Genomic DNA, 21574 nt, shown 5'->3' with positions numbered 1-21574 from the left:
GAGGGTAGAGCTAAGTACAACAAGCAGAATAGGACAATTCTTTAGGCGAACAAAAACGTTAGTTAAAAAACTGAAAACTCTGTGAAAGGGTTTAAGTTCTAAGACGAAAACACGGACAACTCCCAGACCGGACGGCGCCTCGGTAGCGACCTGTCAATCATAAGGTAGCCCCGCCCTAAAGCATACCCTGCTTTATGGTGTCTGTTACTCTACTTGCTTGTCAGCAAATGTCCGTTAGCTACTATGTGAGAAAAATGGGAAATGATGGGGAAAAACAATAAATGTGTGCCAAGATGAAGAGCTTAAAATGGGCTAGAAAGATGATTTTATCTGTGTTGCCTTATAACTGATAGCCTAGAGGAAAAACATAAAAAGCCAAAAAGGAAACATCACATTTACAATTTCTTCTTACACTCATTATTATTACATTACTTATTGATGTATTCTGTTATATCATTTTTTACTTTTCTGATATCCCTTTACTACATCAGTGCTGAGGGTTGCCATTTTATTTTAGTGTTGGTGAAACTATAATCTCAAAGTTTCCATAAAGAAAAGGCCTAGTGGTCAACATTGCCACGAGGCGAAATCATCAATCCAGCTTGGAGTACATTTTCCTGTAGGCAGCATGGAAAGTCATTGTTTCGTGACCGAGGCGTGACATTTAATGGTGAAAATGTCGGGATTGGATTGGAGTGGGCTGTTCGAGCAAGGAGAACCATATAAACGCCACACACACACACACACACTCGCACTGAATAACTAATTATCTTTGTGATCGAAGCTCAGGGGTTTTCTATCACAGATTACCAGGCTTGGATTCCGGTGTGGATTCATTTGACTGCTACAAGTTTCTTCTCATGAAAATCCCACCTGGAGACAGCAGGTACATTTAGCCTCCCTCACAGTTAATTAAAAGGGTTTTGTGGCTTCAAATTGTTAATCAACATGTGTCCCCAGAGGTGGAGACGTTTCACTGTGGTGCTCATGACTACAGTTTCATCTTGAAATCTTATTATTTATTTTTTGCACTGGGAGCAAGTGAAAATTGTAATGAGAGAAGTTATCTCACTCAACCTTTTTCTACGGGCAAACTTACATTTAAAGACGCTGACATTGTTATTTGTCTGCAGTCGTCCTGTGTGACACGGCAGTTTACATTTACATCACATTCGTTTGAGCCTCAGCGTGACAGCCGTTCTCTCCCTGACATTTATTCTTCTAAGGCCACTTCCATTGTTTGGAATTTTTCCGCTTTTTGTTGTCCTTTTTGTTAAGTTTTGGAGTCAGAGTTAACCAAAGGGAAGCTGCGGTGAAATGTCGAGAGGTGAGAGGCTCAACCTTTAGATATTCGCAGAGGTAATCAATCAGGTTGACAGCTGTGCCGAGAACACAGCTCGGGCTGCCTCGTGCTTGTAAAACACAGCAGCTCTGTGGAAGCCGGAGCTCCCGTGAAGGTAATTAATCTCAAAACTCCATCACAGAAAAGACCAATTAGGAAAAAGGGTCAAAGCATGAGGTCACCAGCATGAGCTTCAAGGAACAGACATGCAGCCCGTTTAGCAGAGTAGGCCGCAGCTAATGGTCATTATCAATATGCTGTAAATCAGTGCGGGTTACATGCAGGAAATAGACTCGGGAACAGTTAAAATAACAAATGCATGATTATGGAAAACTATTACCAGTTCGGCCGCCTGACAGCGGTGAGTGAGAAGGCTTTAGGATGTGCCCAAACGGCCCACTCTTATTAAAAAGGGACGTAAACAGACGCCGTCCTCCTGTATTCAGGGCGTACACGGGTTTGTCAAAACTGTCACCCCACAGCTCAGGCTGGTGTTCTATTATATTTTCTCTTCAACTGGAGGGTCTGGAGGGAGCCGTTTGGCAGACAATTGACTGACAAGAGCTTTTTCATTCTTGTAGAACCGTATATACAGTTTGTGAAATGTGTCCATCAATGCTGTGTACGTTTTGAAAGATTTGACAACATTTCTGAAAAGAAAATGTAATTGTTATCCATCCGTGCATGGACTTGAGATTGATATTGAACTTATCTCCGTTAGATAAGATCAATATCAATCTCAAGTCCGTGCATTACGTACTGAGTGGGAGCAGTTAGACTAGCTTAGCATACAGATGCTGCACAGAAGTGTTTGCTGGATAAAGTGTTTATCATAGTTTATTTGTGAAGGGATTAAAAACAAGATATAATGACTTACTAAGTGAGCTGTAGAGGTGCTGATGTGTGTGTTTCTGAACTTCATGCTATAGCCGTTTCCCCTGGTTCCACTTATTCTAATCTAGGCCGATTGCCTCTCGGCTCCAGCTCCACACTTAACACACAGACACGACTGTCTCATTGAGCTTATCATCGAACTCTCAGAAAGAAAGAAACGGTTCAGAAAACAGGTCGGCAACAGGTCAAAGTGAAGAGATCATGCACAGCTTCTCATAGCAAAACATTACTGAAAGACAGGAGCAGTGTTTGTTCGTTTGAAGGTTGTGCTGAGCGACACGACAAAAATGGAAAATCTGGGTCCATTTTTATCGAATCGATAGATTGAATGTTGTTAACTGTTAAACTTGGTTGTAAATACCGACACACAAGGCACCTTTTAGCATCTTTATGTCATTTCTTTTTACAATCAACACTTGAAATGATGAAGGCGGTTGCAAATGACAAGGTAGAACAAAATGTAAACCATACTTTGGTGTTTCATTTTTACTTAAGTTTTCATTAAAATTATTATTTTTTCTTTTTTACAAAATGTACCAAAACGCTGGCAATGAAGAAGATCTTGGGTAGACTTTCAAGCACTTCCAATGTAAACCCATCCACGTCATTGGAAGACAGAGCAAAAGACGAAGTATGAAGAGCAGGAGGAGTGGTGGATGGGTCGAACAAACACAGGACTTTAACTCGGGAAAACACGGGAAAGTCGGAGGGCATCGGGAGGACGGGTGGGCGATGACGACTGGAAACTTTCCCTGGACCTCGAGTGTTTTTCTATGAATCGGTCCCTGTGCTGTTTATCTCGCACACGGACATGAATTCATTCACAAAATATACATTTTGGTGAGCAACACCAAATCTAAACATAACACTTGTTGGTTTCCAAGAAAAGTTCCTTCGTGAGTCTTCATGATTCCTGTTGCATTATTGAGAATACTCATAATGCATCACTCTGCATTCACACACACGTTCAACAATTATGGGGACTTGCCAGCTGCGAGATGAGATTTATTATTTCATTTAGAGGTTGATGGATCTTTATGGAAAACTGAAACTTTGTTGATTTGTAGTAAAACTAACTCATTTAGGTGCCTGTGATAACATGTATTGTTTCCATCCTCAAACTAGAAGAACTAAGCATGAACACCCAAACAACTGCTTTTACTTCTAGTAGTATATTTGAACCCAGCAGTGTTGAGGGATTTTGTCGTTGAACAGTCTTTGAAGCCAAAGCTTATTATTTTTGGTAGCTTCCTGAAACCACAGAAACACGTAGGAACGATCAAATCCTTCTCTCCCACTTCAGCCACTTCCACACATTTCCCTACTGTTGTTGTGTGCTGATTGGCGGCTGATTATTTTGACTCAAAGTGAAGCCGAAACAACGAAATAAAGAGCTCATGAGGCACTTTGCTGTTTGTTGTCTGGAGACACAAAACAATGATTGTCTGGTAGAAGTGAGTTCTCAAAAAAAGTCAGATTATGTCTAAGTTACAAGTCAAAGCTAACGAAGGCAAAGTTGTGTGTGTGTGTGTGTGTATATTTACGCATCTGGATTTGATGTCTATATATATATGTGAATATATTTGAAAAAAGAGGAATCAGACCTTTGAGGAATATGTATGTTATAGCTAAAGGTAGGAGAATATAAGAGCTTCATTCTTAAAGTCAAATAATGATCAGTGCCAACAAAGGCTGCTTTGAGGTTTCAAAGAGCTGCTGCACACCTGCACAGTTCCTCAGACGTGAAAGGTATTATGTAGTATGTGTGACCTTCCAAGTGTGCAGTGTCAGTCTTCTAAAACCATTTTCCAAGTATCACATTAACATTAAAAAATGACTTTGAGGAACTTGACATATAAAGGAAGTTTCAATGTAAAATTGTGGAGTTGAAGTTAGGTTTCTTTCAGCTTTCATCTGCTTAAAACTAACTTCCCGAGGTCAGAGAACTGCTGATAATGCATAAAATAATAAACTCCAAATGAGTTACAAACTTCTTGAGAGTATCTTCGCCCTTCTGCAGTGATCCACAGACTGAAAAGAGAGTTTCCAGGCCCCATTGTGAGCTGAATTATTGCCTCCTATACAAATAACTACGACTGCTTTGACAGGAACGAGTCTGCGGACGGAGGGAAAGATGGAGGATACAAAGTTGATTGCTGAAGTGGGAAAGTACAGCGTTTCCCTACTTGAAACGGGAGTTTTTTTAAATCTATTTTGGACTTCCAAGTTGCATGTCAGAGGTTGATGGAAACTTGGCAGTTTGAAATGAGAGCTCCAACAAAAGAGTAACAGCCCGTCGTCAGAGGTTGTGAAGGACATCTGTTCGTGACCTCAGACCCCACCAGCTGCAGCTGCCCTCATCCAAGTGCTCCTCCAAGGCCTCAGCCAAGGCCTCAGCCAAGCCCTCGCTCTTGGCATTGCACGACAAACTTTCTGCAGCGCCTCGGCTTTGCCAGTTTTCCACTTTCCGTTTTCTAAAAGGACGGTTCACCCTCTGAATCTGACATTTTTATGTATAAGCCCATGTTCCTCAAAACTTGTTGACATCTAATACCTTTTTTACACCAAAATGTGCTAATATATGCGGGAACTCCTTTCCCATTATGAGCATGCCCTGCCGTTGCACTAGCTTCTCTGTGTTTTTTTTCCTGGTGTGTCATGTTCGATGTCACGGACACACCGACCGGCAGCGGAAGCAGAGTTAGTAAACAGTGAAATTGTGACTTCTGCTTCTTTTTTTAAGATCTGTTACTTGTTCGTCTCTCTTTCAAACACTAGAAACCAGAGTTGGTGACTGATGAAACAGTCTGGTGGCTTTGAGGAGCGCATATAACAGCTGTTTCTTTTCACATCCAACCCTGTGAAATTTATATCATAGACTGACTTTTGTTTGATCCTCTACGGCTGCTCTTTTTACTGTTCACAAGGTCACCACCAAAAACCTTTGGAGATGCTGCTTTTAGCCACTATGCTCTAGAAATATCAACATGCTCTCACCCCAACTAACTGATTAACCCAGTGCATCAGACTAAGACTCTCCACTACGGTTCCAGTAATCACCTGGTTAATGTATGTCAGTCAATAGATACTGGACTCAAACGGGTAAGTAAGAAAAACAATCGAATCGCATTTCTTTATGATTTTTAACGTTCTCAAATGTGACAGTTAAGCTTGTAAGGCTACATGTCCTTTTCTTCCTGTGAGTGTCAGCTGATTGACAGTGAGCAGAATGTGTGCAGTCCTATGAAAGCACTCAACTAGGGCACAATGTAATGCAAAAGTAAAGATCAAATAGAAACTGAGTGATTCATCTTCTGTGTTATGGATTATCTTGATCTATTGAAGTTGGTTTTCCATACTTCTGAGGGATGAATGGCAGCAAATGGCTTTTTCTGAAGAGAGGGAAATGAGGACTCAGACACCAGCGGGAGGAAGAATGTAAAGAAGAGGAGCAATCATATTCATTAATGGACTTTTGGATGAGATGGATGTGACTAATGACTAAATGTCTATATAATCAGGGGAGACGCCTGGAGTGAACAAACTGTTTGTGTTGCATTAATAAATGAAAGGTATTTAGAATTCATAATTAAAGTCAATATATAAGTAGTTTAAATGTCTTGTGGTACTGGGTTACGAAGTAGATATCCAGTGTGATGGGGAAATAGTAATAGTCTTCCTGTTATATTAAAAACTCAGTTTTGTTTTAGTTTAGTGGGGAATTCGTCCTTTAATCATCCCGGAGCAATTCAGTTTGGGTTGCTTTCTGTAGCTGCTACATTGATCAACTAGGTTGCAATAACAAATGTTAAATGAATACATGTTTACAATTTATAGGGTTACAAGGTTAATTTATTGACACTGTACAACACAGGGTTGCCCAACGAAATGCTGTAGTCCCATATGCTACATCACAAAAACACACAGCTGATACTTCTGTATGTTTTGCGTTGGCTGAACAGGCTGTATATTGCCTTTAAATATATTTTTGGAGTCTTTGCAGGCACCTCCTATCACCAATATAACTGATGCTTTTTGTTTTTGGTCTCCACCAACTCCTGAGTGAAATATCGAGCTATTTAGCTGCTAAATGTTCACCAACTGGTTGTCAACTGTGTCTGTGGGCTATTTCGGTGTTGGTAAATGGCAAATAGACTTGTACAGCGCCTTTCTAGTCTTCCGACAACATGTTGCGTGGGTTTGTCACTTCGAGTAACCCCTTTCACACACGCAAAGTCATTTGATCCATTGTTCATATAAAAAAAATATTGTTAATTCGAGCTTTAAACCACTAAACTTATTGTTTGGCTGCTAGCGGCTGACCCTGCTCAACTAGCATCTGATCACATTCTCATCAACTTTGATTCCATATTGTTTGATTCTTGATTCCTTGATGTCCAAAAGCCTGACCAGCATCAAACAGCAGACGGACGAAGTTAGCGATAAACTGATGATGAATGCTAAGATAAACTGATGATGAATGCTAAGATGTTAGAATAACAGCTTTTGTCCAATGTTGTCGTCGAGTTCTTCTGCCCTCTAGTGGCCAAAAACAATTAACCGCGCTTTAAAGTAGCAGAACATCAGTTGAAGCTTAGAGCATTAACTTTTCCCTGGTTGAACAAATGGTGTATTAACAGTTAATCTAATTTTATGATGACTGGTCACAGATCAGCATTCAGACATGGAATAAACTATTTTTTTTTTCAGAAATACAGCAGAACTTATTATAGTTTCTGTTTGCTTTATTTGTTGCAGACCTTCAAGCGAAAATAGCATCAACACAACATGTCACAAGGTCTCCACTCTGACATCAAAAGGAAGTATTTGAGACAGCTGCCTCTTCTGTTCTACTTTTAACAAAGTAGGCTTCTCTTTCACAGTTCATCTCACAGTCTTCCCCTGCAGCGTTATTTATCTTTTTTCCAGAGGAATCCCATGACTTCCAAAGAAGCAACATGACTCCAGCGCTCACGAGATAAATAGAAAAAAGAAACCTGGAAAGCAAGTGAGAATTTTTTTCAGATGTGCGTAAGAGTTCTGAAAGTTGGTTATTGGTGTTGAGATCAATAGTGAGGTCTGAAATGGCCACAAAAAGAAGCACCACACACACAAACATGTGACTTACCTGCCCTGTTTTGATGTTCTCTCCTGGTATCAGTATCTTTCTACTGCTGTAAATAAATAGCTGCAGGCTAATGGGATCTGATCAAGTGTGTGTGTGTGCGCTGAAGGCTGCAAGCACACACACATAAAACACATCTGTCTTTTTACCTGCTGCAGTCCAAATCGAATTCATGTGAAGCAGCAGAAGAAAGCAGCCAATGCAAATCCTTGAAAGAGGATGAGAAGCTGATGTCTAATCGCACACGTTGAGCCATTAGGAAGAATTATTGATGCATGCTCATATTCATGCAGGTAATAATAGGGAGTGTTAATCTTTTCACCCAACCTGCAGCATAAAGTGCCTCCATCACTGTTCCCCGCTCAGTGGCTGTATTTTAATCAGAAACAGACAGAAAAGCAGCGTTCAGTTTGTATCTAATTAATGGTTCTGGCAGTTTCCCAGGAAGTGCATTATGGGAAGACATCTTCAGCGCTCCCCTTCCTTCCTCACCTTCTATCTGACAGAGGTTAGAGTGTGATCAGATGTATTTTACCATCTGTAGAAACTTTGATTCCAGAACTTTGTAGTGTCCAAAAGTCAAAATGTGTTGACCAAAGATAGATGTGATCCTTTCCAACATGATTTTAGAGAACAGAATATTCTGTTTCAATCCATATTTGTTGGTTTTTAGCCTTTCAAAAGCAACATTTTCGCTGCAGTCAAAAACCTGTTAATACATTTTATTGTACACACTTTAGGATTTTATTCTGATAAGAAATTATGCAAGATGTTGTTCAAACTACAGCTTTAGACAGTTACTGCATATTAACTTTAATTAAAGCTGCATTAGATCATTTCTTGCCACTAGGGGGCAGAAACCCATAAATACTCTAAGAGATGCACAGCGTTTATGGTTGTTATGACTAACGCTGTGTTTGCAAACATCTGATACTTTTTACCGGCATTGAAATATTTTTTTTGCCACAAGAGGTTGGAGGAACTTCACAATTCCCCTGATATATTGTTGCCATATACAGTTGTTATAGCTAATGTGGAGCCAAACAACAGCCTTTTTGATAACTCAACAGTTATATATTACGTCCAATATAACTCTCCTTTTAGATGCATCAGGCTATTCAGCTTCTAGATGTCTTTCTTTGTTTAAAAGCTAGTTGCATACTTTGTTTGTCTGTCTGCTAGTGCTGGGCAGGTATACAACAAGTTTATCTGAGCTTTTTGGCTGAAAAACAGCATGCTGGGTCAAAACCTGACTAGACTGGTTAGAATCTCTATGAATTATTGAACAGGGTCACAGCTTTGCAGAGCTCACATGGTGCTAGGAATGAGGAGAAAAGTTTCATTTTGGGAACATCATTTAAAAAAAAGAAAGGTAGGTCCTGCTGAGAAGTGACAATGTGTGCAATTTTGCACTACGTGTAATAACACTGTCGCGTGTTAAATGTTGCTTAAGATAATTGATTTGATTTACCCGAGCACCCAAAAGTTTTTCAGTTTCTCGCTGCTGGAAGATCCGGTTCAGAGTAAACAAGAGGCAACGCTGGCGGCATGGAAAATATTCCTGATAATAGAAAGTGACGAGAGAAATGGGGAGAAAGTTCTAATGAATAAAATGTAAATCTACTGTTTGTATGTGTGTGTGTGTGTGTGTAGGTGTGTGTGTGTGTGTGTGTGTGTGTGTGTGTGTGTGTGTGTGTGTGTGTGTGTGTGTGTGAGAGAGAGCACAGTTGGAGGAGCCTGATATCTAAGAATGTCTTTGCAAACAATGCTTCACTGTAATTGTTTACATGAGAAGAAAATAACTTCTTTATAACGCAGATTTCTTTTTTTGGGGGGGGGGGGGTTCTTTGATTCACACATTTTTAATAAATGCACAAAAAAAAGTAATCCGTGGGTAGAGAAAACCAGCTGATTATGGTATGGACCCTGAATCTGGACTTAATAGCAGGCTCTCTGAAGCTACAGTGGAGAGTTCTTAGTGGTTTTTAAGCCTGTTTTTATTCCGCTGCTTGCTCAATTGCTGCTCTGAATTAAATAACCTGCCACAAACCTACAGCCGTAATTTAAAATCGGAACTGCAGGCTTGTGGTGTCACAAGATAAAAGGGAGGGGGAGAAGAGGGCTGGCACTTATTTTTAAATCTTCAGAGGGCAAAATCCTCCTCCCCTCCATACCCCTATACACCCACTTGAATTAGAATAATCCACTTTTTTTCCTTCACCACAACTTCCAGAGGGTCTCAATGATACTTGACCACATGACGCACTAACAGATTTTTTTTTTTTCCATCTGAGACACAGCTGTTTCAAGTCCCATTACAGTGCATATGAAAGGAAGGCGATTAAAGCGTCAACGCCCCTGCTTTTCCCACTGACATCTTTAACGAGAAACATATTTCAACCGAGCAGAAATGCCTTTTTTTACTTGCCACTGATTGCATTTAAATGGATCCCATGAAGCGAGTGAAAAGAGATTCAAATTTGTTTTTTAAGACTGCTTTGTCACATGATGCAGGTTATTCAATTTCACACACACACACACTCGGCACCCATATTGAGCATATGTTTGATTTTATGACAACTTCTGCCATTCTCCCTGCAAACATTATTGCATCAGGGTTTATGGGCTTTCAGGGGCAAACAGCGCTGTCATTCCTGGTCATATTCTCTGATTTATACCATTTCTAACTCTATTGCAGAGCTGAGCTGATGGTTGCCTCTCATTGAAGATCTCATCTATCTCAAGGTTTCTCAATGACATCTTAAACCCTGGACAGGAGAGGAATGAGAGAGTGGGGGAGAGAGAGAATAAAGAACACTGAAGCAGAAAGACAGAGTGCAAAGTAGAAGTTAAGAGAGGTAACTAGAGAGGCTGACGGGCGAGCGGGGTGAAATTGAGAAGTGGGAGATGGAAAGAAAGCGTCTGAGTGAGACTCACTTCATCATGTTCAGTGTGTAAGTGACCTTCAGGTTTCTCTCCACACATTTGTGGCGCTCACAATTGTTATTTTCGCACCGGGCAACAAGGCGGGAGTAAGGTTTAGAGGAGCATAGGTGTTACGGAGGGATGATCCCACACCCACAAGCTGTCAGGCTCATGATCAATGATGTCGGCCACAACTTTGACTACGGTTGATCAGATCAGTGGAGTTACCACCAAGAGACACCTCCATGCCCCGCTCATACCTGGAAAAAGACCCCCTGTGTTAAAGCTGCTGTCTGCGCGTGACAAAGAAAAAATAAAGGCTTGGACATTAAAGAACAACAACAGTAGACCCGAGTTTACTGCAGTGAGATTTGACTTGACTCAAGACCGAATGCAAAAAAAAAAAACACTTGTGTTTTAAGCCTCTACATTGTAATGACTTGGTATCAGTTATGTAAAGAAATACTGCTAACACAATGTCCCAAAATGAAAGATTTCCTTTGAAAAGTCTTCAGACTTGACCTGGACTTGCCTCGTTTGAATTATCACTTAACTTGGACTCGCCCTCACTTGATCTTATGTCTATTATAAGACTTGAGACATGACTTGGACTTTTCTTGATTGAATCAAGAAGTCTTGACTGACTTCAGACTTAGACTTGTCCTCAAAGACTTGAGACACAACCTGGATTTGTTTAAATATGACTTGAGACTTGAGTTGCTAACAAGGACATAAAAACCTGCTTTGACAAGATTGAAAAGAACTTGTCCTGATGGATTTGTGACCTGACATGAAGCTTGACTTGGAGTTGTCTTGACTGTCATAAGTCTTGAGTTTCCTTTAGGACATGAGACTAGAATTAACTTGAGAAATGACTTGGGACTTGACTTAGACTTGCCCTCAGGGACTTGAGACTTGAGTTGAGACTCTATGATAAAACTAGAGACATAGGTGTTGTTCTGACTCTAATTAGTGTAATTGTTTTCCCTCAGACCCGCGTTTGTGGTCAGGCAAATGTACCCCGACTGGTCATGTTGGTGTATTTAAAACCGTCTCAGTTTCCTTTTCCAGTTCATCGCCTTTGTTTACACCTCTGTTGCATTTACTAAATCCTCATATTCCCTCAGCCGCCTCTCTTGTTCTCTTGTTGTTGTTGTTCTAAGTTTTTGTCACCGCTGCTTGTGGTTTCCCCACGTTACAGTTAATGCTCTAATCTTCACACACCCCGACTGACATGCAAAGTAAATACACAAACAATACAAAGCTTCACTGAGTATTCGCATATTTGTATGTGATGCCAGGTTTAACTGTGTATCCTTTTGGCTTGTGTACCTTTCGTCTTTATTGTCGAGATGTACAGAAAAGGATTAACGGGCTGCAACAAGCTGAACATCACAGGTTCGAGTGGTTCAGTTTGAACAGGAAAGGTTCGCCTTCCTGTCTCATGCGTACGTGGCTTTCAAAATACACAAACTGAGACCTTGAGACCACCCTGCTAATATTATTATAGCCCAGGTCCTCCACCTCTAACACCAACAAACCCCACACAGTTTGCTGACTCTCCAGAATGAACCAGGACAGTCTAACATAAGCGTCTGGTTTCTTTGATGTCAAGCAGCCTGCACTGGATCAGACAGGAAGTTGTATGTACAGTCATTGGTTTTACCACGGTTGTCTGGTGTGTTGAGTGCACTGCTGAATGCAATGGTAGCAGCTGGTGTTGTAATATTTCATTAGAGAATGACAGAAGTGCTGTTTCAGAAATATTTTCGGATACATGTTGGCTTTTCGTGAAAATGAGGATAATTGAAGCATTAAGTTCCGCAGCTCGGTCAGAGCCCCTGGGTGCCTGACACCGATGCACCGTTTTCAACGGACTCCAATGTAACTCCATCCGCATCTTTACTAGACAGTCAGAGCAACTGATATAGTTTAAATAGAGAGAAAGTCAGAGTGTGGCGGTAGGGAGGGGATGTTGACTGGGTCAAACAAACACAGGACTTTCACCCAGGAGACTACTATTACTGTCCCGTAAGAAACCAAGTGAAAACTTATTTTTCCGTAGTTTTGTAACACAACTTCCAGACTTCACTAACACCGGTTAGATAACAACGGTACTTCTTTTACATAACTAGGGCATTTATTTTAACCCACACCATGATCTTCTAGTTGTACTTTCTTTGCCGATTGTTTCATTTAGAAAATTACACGACAACCCGAGAAAACTATGTATTTTACATATTGTACATATGCTTACTTGATGTATTTTTCTGCTAATACTCTCATATTTCATCTTAACAAGTGCAAATAATGCATGACTTTTAACTGTAATGGAGTAGTGTAACACTGTAAAGTTGTATTGGGGCTTTCTAGACATGGTGTTGTCGGTCAGTTGGTCGATCACTTTGGTCCAGACTGAAATATGTCAACAACTATCAGACGGATTGTCATTACATTTTTTAACAGACAGTCATGGTCCCCAGAGGTCTAACTGGCTTTGGTGATCCTCTGACTTTTTCCCTTCCAGCCATGAGGTTGGCATCTGTGGTTTTTGGGTGAAATGTCTTCAACAGTGAAAGTAAAGGATCTAAATATGTCTTTGACCACCGGCTTCATCGTGTTCTACTGCTAACCCACTTCATCTAATTTAAGTTTTGGGTTTCAGCAGATGTTGCACAACCTTTGAAGCATACCAGATTGTCTTGGTGTCACATCCCTCCCGTCTGTTAAACAATCTGACGTCAGCGTGCGCTAAAACAAGCCACGAAAATATAACCAGATTCCGTGTGGCACATCTGAACACACAGGTGTGAGACATGTTGACACTGAGGAGTGGAGAGTATTTTTAGGGGGGGAAAAATAAATAAATATATGTATTAATGTGACATAGTTCAGTCTGCATGTTTTCAATGTGTCTGAATGTGAGGGGGATTTTTAAAGTTAGCAAGAAATGAAATCCTCCTCTTACTTTCTGCTGTTCAGTCTCTCTGTCACCTATTTTCAATGTGCGCAGCCACATTTCACATCCCGGTATTTATTTCAGATGTGATTAAAGGGCAGAATTTAACGGCATGTTAGATGAAAAGAACTCTGTGGAAATTGAATTTTGTTGAAAGAGTCTGTGATTTGAATCGTATTCTGTTAATATTCACACCGTTATGAACGTCAAATATGTTTCACCCCCTACTTTCACATGTAAATAAAAGGCTACAATTAAGTTTTCCATTTTTGACACAGCGAATTGTTACCACAGTCGGTGGCCTACCTGTGTGTGTGTGTGTGTGTGTGTGTCAGGAACAGGTCTGGTGTGCTTACACTGAATCCTGCACGCGAGACTAAAACACCCCTAACGCAAAGTGACACCTTAAATAGTCTCATTTCCTTTCAGCTCCATTCACGCATGAAGCCCCTGAGATATTGTTTATGAGACCTTCCAAAAATATGGATCAACTTCATAGTCACAAGTTTTCCCCTCTTGCCTGCATCTCCCCTAACCGAGCTCCTGTCTTTCCTTCCAGAGCTGCAACATTTGAAATGTTGTCGCTGTCACAAGTGTTTTAAATGTCACCCGGTGTCGCTGCTTAGTTGGGTGTCAGGTGAGAAAGGGTACCAGCAATAAGAGCAGAGCTAGCTGCCAGCTCTCACGTCCTTTTCCATATTCATCTCTCTATAGTGGAGCCGGAAATAAACTGATTAATCTTTGCTTCACCTCTCCGGGGATGTGTTGTTTTGAAATACCTGATATTTTAGTGCTTTAGTGTGTGTGTGTGTGTGTGTGTGTGTGTGTGTGTGAGTGAAGTGCTCGTGTGCAGCGCTGTTTGTTTTGCATAAAGGTTTATGGAATGAGTTTAACACATGGAAGGACTACTGAACGGGTCTACGAGCATTCGTCTGAAGTGACTGTTGACATTTATGGTTGCAGAGTCAATGAAACGGCAAAACACAAAACGACAACAAAGAGATGCTAAACACCAAAAGGCCACAAAACGCATAAAACCCCCAAAAAATAGATGCTATATGAGCACATAAAGACATACAACAACAATAAAGAGATGTAAAAACACCATAAATAGATACAAAATGACTAAACTGACTACAGAGATGCAAAACAACCAAAAACAGAACGACCTGAAAGTATGCAAAATGACCACAGAGAGAACCGCAAACGTCCAGAAAAAGCGCAAAACTACTGCAAAGAGAAGCAAAATGACTCCAAAGGGATAACATTTCCATTAAGAGACCCATAACAATCAAGAAAGAGCACAAAACGACTACAACGAGATTCCACACAACAAAAAGTCATTAAACATCAACGAAGAGAAGCGAAACAACTACAGAGATGCAAAATGACCACAAAGACACATCAAATTGAAGCAGAGAAGCAAAAAAAAACGTGAAGCTGAGTGTCCATGTAGCGCTCTTGTTATTTTGTCCCCCTATTGTTCCCATTGAGGAGAGAGAGAATGCTGCAGAGAAAAAGCGCTGCACCCAGCGTCTTATTTCCAGAGCGCTGCAACCTTTGTGTACAGCCGCTCCGAGCGCTTCTAAACGAAGATCTCTGAACTCAGAGAGCTGCTGGCGTCCCCAGCGCCTGCAAGGGCTCTTCTGATGGCAGGAAAAAGCTGTGTGGACAGAAAAAGAGGAGCACAACATCAACAAAGTGACATAAAAAAGCGTTGTGCCTCTGTTAGTCTGGTTCTCATCATCCGATCATTAACAGCATGCAGACGATGACAGTCAGTGGTGTTAATCCCACACAGACAAACACACTCACATGCATGCACGTGAAGTAGGGAAGTGTTCTGTCTCTGCAGGCCTCCAGCTCTCACCTCGGCTGCTCGCTCTGCTCTGCTTGTTAATACCACTGTCAAGGTAGCACCCCCCCCCCCCTCCTTTGGACCAGGTGATTAGGAACTTACAGAAGTTCCTCGTTCTCTTTGCACTTTCTCATTCCTTCACCTCTAGGCATCAAGGGAAATGAAGGTAATCCACTGACAGTTTGCCAGGCGAGGTGAACAATGGGAGAATGGAAGGAAGAGGAATGTGGATGTGATTCATCACGGGGCTCCTTTCATTTTGCGGGTGTACGCCTGGCACAGCTGTTTGAAATGGCACCCCTCGCCTGCAGACTTTGGGGAAGGGCGCTTTATGAAGATGCATGAGTCGGAACACAGACTATTAAAGTTAGTGAGAGTTCATTAACCTTGTAAAAGTAGGCTCTGGCTCCCATAAAGCGCCATATTTCAGGATTTCGCCCGTCATTTTTTATCGTAAGTGCTCTTGGTAGTTCATTTCGCACGTGACAAGCATTAAATGAGACAAAGACAATAGGAGTTGGAGCTACGCACACGTGAAGGCTAATGACTGATTTTGTGGCCTGTTATCAAAGAGGAACTAAACTCAGCACTAACCTCTCAAAGTGTGGGTTTTCTTTTTTTAAACTCAAACTTAGCAACACCACAAGCTGAGTCTAAATTAGAAAACACAGAAGGTAATTGCAATCACGCGCGTTGTTGCCGGGCTAACATGTCTAATCATGGACGACTCGTTGGGGGGTCCTGCGCGTAGCGATACGGTGCTATTGGTGCACGAGGAAGGCGTCGCAGAGGAAACGGGAGCAATGAGTGAACCAGCATGGCAGCTTTGACTCAGAGACAGAGCGATTATAGTTTCTCTGCCATCTGGGTGAGTCGTCTGCTCTCTCTCTCTCTCTCCATACCGGGTTCTTATAACCATCATCATCATCACCATTTACACTGCCGGATGTTCCCCTTTGGACCGACTCCACTTCTGATTTGTTTTTATCTTCAGAGCATCACTGTCACTGCTGCTGCTGCTGCTGCGAAAAAAGAAGTAGTTAAAATTGCATGCTTTGAAAATACAAAGTCTGGAGAGTCTCAGAGTTTACAGCCAGCGTTTATCGCGGTGCATCAGGGCGACCTCTGCCAAATTACGGAAAGAAAATAAAGACTAATTCTGAGTACAAGCATGATTAACAAATAAAGTTAATGTATGCAAATCACGGCTTGGAATGCGAGAGGGTAAATAGCAGAGAGAGCTCGCTGCACATTGTTTTCTTGATGTGTGATTTCTGGTTGTAATCTCCTCTGGGCCCTCGTGACTGAAAATCAGCAGCCCGCGAGCCAAACAGGCCTGTAATTGAGAAGTCGACTGACGTCTTTTTTAGCAGCGGGGCCGGCTCCCTCTCACCGCGCCCACAATCAGCATCGACAACCAGTTGAGACAAATGGCGGCCGAGGCGCAGGAGAGGCTGGGTGTACTGTATGTGGGGTGCTAATCGCTCGGCGTGCCCCCCCCCGCCCCGCAGCTTCCTGGGGAAACTCCCACTGTGGCGCTAAACAACCGGCAGCTGCATCTGTCTCTGGGGAGCGACAGAGGTTGGCCGTCCAAAAGTGGGTTTAGTCAGCAGGCTGATAAATAGACAACGCACGCACGCACACACACAAGGAATCATGAGAGCTGCACATGCACATCTTTGTGAATGTCCCTGTGTGTGGGTTTATGTGTGTATTTGACTGTAAGAGTGTCTGAAAGTGTTCAATTATGTTTGTATGTGTGTTTATGCTGTTACAGACTTTTATAAGTGAAAATATACATGTTTTAATGTGTTTATTGCTTATTTTTAAATACGCTTAAATATTAAGTGCTTATTATTTATGCTGTATTACTATTAGTGGTAGTGATCGTAGATGTTTGTAATACATTGTTTTTGAATATTTATGTTGTGTATGTACCCCAAGGTCCATTTGATGTTGACTTGAGTGCATTTGACTCGTGTTTAATGATGATGGTGTTGATTCATACTATTGTCATTATTTCTATATGGTAATACAGAAGCTATTTTTTTTTCAAAGTACTTCAAAACGCCGGTAATGCTGCCAAAAAGATAGTCGGGAAACTTCTAATCCACCAGACAAGCAGCCGTGTTGGGGAACACAAAGCACCGCTGTGTCCAGAATGTGAGTGGAACTGGTCTTATGAGCCGCCGGTTGTAGACAGAAGAGTGGTTTCACTTCATGGGAATAAACACAGCGAGCAAAACAACAGCAGGACTGTTTATAATATGCTAAAGTCCACCCTATTCCCTTTCATCATTTAAAGTTGTTTAATTGAAGGTTTCCGCATGAGACAGAGCGATGTTTGTTGTATTCCTCGGTGAACGCGACTCAGATCTGCACTTACCTCGCCAAAGCTGGACGCCAGCTCGTTATGCACATCCCTTGCACTCATTTGCGTGAAATCAGAAGATGAGAGGAATTAGTTCCCTGTCTCTTTTACCCCCCCCCCCCCCTTCATCCTCCTCTTCATCTTCCTGTAGGAGTGCAGATGTGGAGGGTCCTTTGAGGGCCCATCTGTTGTGCTGTCGTAGCTTTGGCCCAGCCGCTGTCTGACTGGGAGCCAGATGATTAGGCTGCCGTCCAAGGCAATCCACCCAGGTAAGCCGCGGCGCCATCGCCCTGGCCGGCCCTATCGAGGAGAGGCAGGAGACGGATGCTGCAACAAACACATCATGCAAAGCCCCGAGTCGAGCAACAAAACCAGAAAAGGTTTGACACGGATATACTCGAGTTGATGACGAGAAAACCAGAGGAGGTGCAGCGCCTCTGCTCTTTCCACTTTTAGCGCAAAGCACACCGACTTTTCCTGCATCTGCCAACGAAGCAGATGTCTTAATATGAGTGCTGAGAGAAAACATGGAGGGATGACAAAGCCACTGCAGCCTAAAAGGGATATGAAGTGCACTTTTTGATGTCTGGCAGCGATCAGAAACTCTTCAGTCAAATATACAAATGAAATGAAATGAAAACAATATCCCATTTTATTTTGTTACACTAGTCTATTTTATTTCTTCCAGCTGTGACCAACAGACAAATTAGCAACCAAAAAGCCGTGATTCATCATCATAAGGGCTAAATAGGCTAATAACGGCCCGTTTAGACTAACAAATGAAGGGGCCGCACGGACAATTAACAAGTTCAAGAGACCTTGTTGTGTAAGTGGGAGATCTATTCAATTTATCATTGCTTATTATTTAGTCTTTTTGTGGTATTGCTTTTAGTTTTTATTTCATTTCACTCTTATTTTACTTAATTAACATGTTGCTGTTTTTACCATGATCAATTTATTCTGTTTTTTAGGGTTTTTTCTAAACTTAATTTGTTGTGCATTACTCACTTCCTCTTCTCTCCCTTTTTCCTGTTTTTCTAATTGAACATCCTGTTTGTGCCAATCATTTGTAAAGCACTTTGAATTGGATTTGATTAGTTTGAAAGGCGCTCTACAAAAAGAAACTGGATTTATTGATTGATTGACTGACTATCCTAGAAGAGGCAACTTCACACCGTCACACCAGTATACAAATAGCTTTTGAATAACTCATCATAATACATGTATCCAACTATTTCCTTGTGTGAATCTCCATCTGTTCTCACACTAGCTAGGACATATCGTCCCCTTCACCGTCATATCTCCACCAAGTCTGATGTGTCCCGATTGGAGACTCGCAAACAAAATCCCCAGCAGAGGTCTGATCCGCCTCTCCGTGCTCCTCTCGACAGCAGCAGCTGCTTCAGTCTGAGGTGCTTCTAGATCACTGAGCTCCCCCGGGAGTCGTGGAGAGAGTGTCCAGATGCCCTACAGAGAAACCTCTTTTCGCCATCGGCGAGGGTCAGGATGAAGATTAGAAGCAGATTCGAGAACAGCGGCATTTTTCAGCTTGGCTCAATGTTTAGTACAGAGACTACGGCTACAGAAGACCAGCGATGAAGCTCATGATCAACAGACTTCAAAGTTTGATTTTGTGGAACTTTTGTACATCTGTTTAATAGTAGAGCACATTTTCAATTAAATCCATGACAAAATTGTGTTTTTGAAACAAGAACCGTGAATTTGTTCTGGGGATTGGTTCCAGACCCAAATCGGACATTCTGAACTTGGCTAAGGCCTAGAAATACAAATAATGACTCCAGAATAACAGAGCCTGTTTGAACGCCTGTGCTGCAAACGTTGTTAGGGAATAAAAGGCTGTTTTTTTATTTGATGGTGAGAGCGTTCATGGGTTTACTTGTGTTCCCCAGATGGGATGCTTTCCACCTGACTCTCATATCTAACCAAATAAACTCAGCAGGCCACAATTGCATCCACATCTCTTTTTACTCAGAACAGAACTACAGACTGGACTTTTCAATAATATTTCATCTTGCACCTTGTTTTCTGAAGACAGAACGCCAAAAAGAAGCACTAGAAAGACTTCTGTCATCATCTCCAGCCGTGAGTTATAGATTCCACCACCAGACATGTCATTGATCCTGGGCCTCTCTGTTGAACTTTTTAATTGCTTTTTCAGTCAGTGCACATACAATACTCTGGCCTCGGTCAACACGGATTGACCATTGTGTTGTCTTGATCAATTCCTGGGAAATGTTTAAAAGTCATTGGAACCACAGGGTTGGTGCAGGTGCCCCGATCCATCGTGTTGCATCCATCAACGCTCTTAGGGAAGCAGAAACAAAATAACCTTTCGTTATATTGTAAGAACTGCTGTAGGAGGAAACGTTGATGGGCGGCTGTGGCTCAGCAGGTAGAGCGGCTGGTCCACTTATCGGGAGATCAGCTGTTTGATCTGATCCTCCAGTGTGCATGTCGAAGTGTCGTTGGGCAAGACACCGAACCCCAAATTGCTCCTAAAGGCTTTCCCATCAGCGTGTTAATGATTCGAATCTGATGTGCAGGTGACACTGTGTCTGCTTTTAGTGTATGAATGAATGGCTATATGTTGACATGTAGCGCTTTGCGTGCTCAGAGGACTAGAAAGGGGCTCTGTAATTGCAGGTCCATTCACCATTCTTTGTCATGTTGTTCTAGACTCACAGGCTGCTGCAGATTGATTCATCTTTTTTGCTTTCAATAAGGACAGCTTGCATGGAAAATGATGGGATTTGCCTGTGCCGGGCAGCAACTTTGACCTCAACAGAACACATTAATGATATAATTGAAATCATCGTGGTGTTTGAAGAGACGCTGCTGTCCTGCAGGTGTTTTATGTTTTCATTTCAATGTTTTCATTTGTGTGTATCTCTCCCCAAAGAGAGCTTCTAATAAAATCGTGGCTGGGTATCTGGCGATGCATTTTAGAAAGGATATTATGCAGGTTAAATGGTTGAGTTTCATTGGCTATTAGCATTTATTGTTCTCTGTCTGCCTGGACTGAATACTGGGATCTCGGTGGTGCCGGCTAACATTTTCAAAAATGTACAACTATTGGCCGAACCACGGCAACATATTAGGTAATATATGTCACAACAGGGCAATACATTTGTTAATAATTGACCCAGGAGGAGACCGCAGTGGAAACAAATCGAAATGTTTACTGCTGCAAGTTGGTTCCCCTGCGAGAGTTGCTTCTTTTTCTTTCAGACATTTAAGTGTTGTCTGTATTTTAGTTTTTAACATTAAGAAAGCAACATCAGCGTAATGTCTTAAAATATACACCACAAACCCCAAGTTAAAGTGTCAACTGTCATTGACTCCCATTTTTTTTATTATAATTGGTTTGCAGCTTTCTCCCAAGAAGCATAGACACTTTTACTTTTCTGTATTTCTTAGTTCGGTTATTGAAACAAATCAAATCACAAATCACGTTAAAAGACCAAAACCAAGATTGTGTTGGTTGGTACATCTTGACTTCCCTACGCTGTCTATGGCCCCAAGTCCATTCCCTCCCACTGACGGTCTAAATATCTAAAAACAGCTCACACATGCATAGTTTCCTTCTCCAAAAATAGCCTCAGTCATTACATATTTGGGGGACTATTTTCAGTGGTGGATTAATCCACATTGTGTGGCAGCAGGACGGTGTACTGAGTCATAATAAACAGCGTGTGTTAATAATAACCACTGCAATCACTGATGTGTATTTACTTGCGTTCAGACAACAATGGAGCTCAATGGTACAAAGGAAGAAGATATTTCAGAAAACCGACACAATACTTGTTGGAAGGAACGATTAATTTTGGTCTTTTCATCGGATTTGTTGATGCAAAAAAAAAAAGAATATTTAAGCCAAAGTATGACAATATCCACAACATATTAACGTATTTGCTGTTATTGCATGTGACAAATAAACAGAAAAGTCGAGTAGCAAACTCATGACCCCCGAAGAAAAACAGGAATCCTGAAGGTGCTTCCTGCTGTCGCCCCGGGCAACTTTACCACCTAATCAACCTCAGACAAAGTGACTCTGACGGCCTGTATGCTACTTTACCCAC

Source organism: Pholis gunnellus (assembly GCF_910591455.1).
Source record: "Pholis gunnellus genome assembly, chromosome: 20".
NCBI lineage: Eukaryota > Metazoa > Chordata > Actinopteri > Perciformes > Pholidae > Pholis > Pholis gunnellus.
This window is presented reverse-complemented; position numbering follows the sequence as displayed.